Source organism: Oryctolagus cuniculus, chromosome 2, assembly GCF_051225735.1.
Source record: "Oryctolagus cuniculus isolate XC-2025 breed Fujian yellow rabbit chromosome 2, ASM5122573v1, whole genome shotgun sequence".
Lineage (NCBI taxonomy): Eukaryota > Metazoa > Chordata > Mammalia > Lagomorpha > Leporidae > Oryctolagus > Oryctolagus cuniculus.
In genome coordinates this window covers 9,909,168-9,911,139 of record NC_142868.1, presented here as the reverse complement: position 1 = coordinate 9,911,139, position 1,972 = coordinate 9,909,168, and the positions used below count along the sequence as shown (strand labels likewise).

At 42.2% G+C, this 1,972-nt stretch overlaps 1 pseudogene; it reads right to left on the bottom strand.

Annotated features, from left to right (window-relative positions):
• Window positions 1-809: 809 nt before the first annotated feature.
• LOC127486305 (large ribosomal subunit protein uL14 pseudogene) lies at window positions 810-1,648 on the bottom strand (annotated as a pseudogene).
• Window positions 1,649-1,972: the final 324 nt, after the last annotated feature.

The following is a 1,972-nucleotide window of genomic DNA, read 5'->3' as shown; positions in this document are numbered from 1 at the left end:
TTGAAGAAGCCGGCATCTTGGGGAAAGATCTCTCTCTCTCTCGGGGGGAGGGGGGAGGGAGAGAGGAGCGCGAAGCAAACACTTTTTGATGTTTTTTTTTTTATCTTTTTTTTTAAATCTCTTTTTTATTTTTTTTACTTTTATTTAATAAATATAAATTTCCAAAGTACAGCTTTTGGATTACAGTGGCTCCCCCTACCCCCATAACTTCCCTCCCACTTGCAACCCTCCCCTTTCCCGCTCCCTCTCCCCTTCCATTCACATCAAGATTCATTCTCAATTATCTTTATATACAGAAGATCAATTTAGTATATATTAAGTAAAGATTTCAATAGTTTACACCCACACAGAAACACAAAGTGTAAAGTACTGTTTGAGTACTAGTTATAGCATTAATTCCCATTGTACAACACATTAAGGACAAAGATCCTACATGAGGAGTAAGTGCACAGTGACTCCTGTTGTTGACTTAACAAATTGACACTCTTGTTTATGGCGTCAGTAATCACCCTAGGCTCTTGTCATGAGTTGCCAAGGCTATGGAAGCCTCTTGAGTTCGCCAACTCCAATCTTATTTAGACAAGGTCATAGTCAAAGTGGAAGTTCTCTCCTCCCTTCAGAGAAAGGTACCTCCTTCTTTGATGGCCCTGTTCTTTCCACTGGGATCTCACTCACAGAGATCTTTCATTTAGGGTTTGTTTTTGTGGGTTTTTTTTTTTTTTTTCCAGAGTGTCTTGGCTTTCCATGCCTAAAATACTCTCATGGGCTCTTCAGCCAGATCTGAATGCCTTAAGGGCCAGAGTGCTGGTTAGGACATCTGCCATACTATGAGTCTGCTGTGTATCCCGCTTCCCATGTTGGATCATTCTCTCCCTTTTTAATTCTATCAGTTAGTATTAGCAGGCACTAGTCTTGTTTGTGTGATCCCTTTGACTCGTAATCCTATCATTATGGTTAATGATGAACTTTAACTGATCATTTGTACTAGTGAGATGGCATTGGTACATGCCACCTTGATGGGATTGAATTGGAATCCCCTGGCACATTTCTAACTCCACCATTTGGGGCAAGTCCGATTGAGCACGTCCCAAATTGTACCTCTCCTCCCTCTCTTATTCCCACTCTTATATTTAACAGGGATCACTTTTCAGTTAAATTTAAACACCTAAGAATAATTGTGTGCTAATTACAGAGTTCAACCAATAGGATTACAAATACACTGGAGGATCATGTAATGCTGCCTGTATTGGATGCAGTCCTAGGCCATGAGTCTGCACACTGCTTTACAACTGGTCCAGTGAAAGCAGAACCTTTCATCTCACCTTTATTGTTTATATGATTCCTGCGTTATCTTAAAAATAGAGAAACACACCACCTTTTCTGTGGTATGACTTTCATCGTCGAATTACCACTGCTGAATGTACCTTCTTTCTGAGCTCTGGCTCTGCTTTCTTGACTGTGGCCATCACCAAGTCGTCCAAGCCAGTGGCGGAAAGTCTATTCAGCTGTACCTTGAGCCCCTTCACACAGATGATGGTCAGATTTTTGGCTCCCCTGTTGTCAGCACAACTGATCACCGCACCTACAGGAAGATCCAGGGAAATCTAGAATTTTACACAGAGGAACCACAACATCCTCACTTTGACATCTTGAATGCCAGAAAGGGACAGAAAGCAAGAGAGATCTCTTGATCCAAGATGTTCCCAGTGAGCCAGCAAAGAGATTTTTAAAGGACAAGGGTAGCTTCAGGGAGAGATTGGAAATAAAGCAGTGATTCTATTTAATTGACAATCATGCAGATGTTCAGGTTTTCTTCTGGTGAGGGTGCACCAGGCTCTTGGGGATGTCCAGGCCATCAGTCAGGTGGAAGATTCTTGACAATGGGGCTCAGCCTCTGTTGGGGCCTCCTTTGTTAGCCGGATCAAAATCCACCATTCCAAATCACCTCCCTTCAGTAGACATCCGAAAATCT